The following is a 317-nucleotide window of genomic DNA, read 5'->3' as shown; positions in this document are numbered from 1 at the left end:
CAGCAAAGCTTGATACTGAGATTAGGGACTTTCAGTCTTTCAGAGAATTGCTTGTCACCTACACCCTTAAGCTCGAGGAACTTGGCATATTTTGCAAACGTGTATGTTATACAATTTACTTGGCATACCTTTAATATGTCTGTCTTAAGTTTAATTAGTTTTATATATTGTCTCTATGAGGCACCAATTTTTATTTTTCTTATCAAAGAATTCAATCTTTTAACCTGGTATTCACTTAATTTTGATGAATTTTTTAAACTTTTGACCCCAAATGGAAGGGGCCAAGGAAGATACAGTAGCCACCTCTGCTTGATAAA

The sequence above is a fragment of the Quercus robur genome, chromosome 8 (assembly GCF_932294415.1).
Source record: "Quercus robur chromosome 8, dhQueRobu3.1, whole genome shotgun sequence".
NCBI classification, from domain to species: Eukaryota; Viridiplantae; Streptophyta; class Magnoliopsida; order Fagales; family Fagaceae; genus Quercus; species Quercus robur.
The sequence above is the reverse complement of the archived record's forward strand: the minus strand, read 5'-3'. Positions refer to the sequence as shown.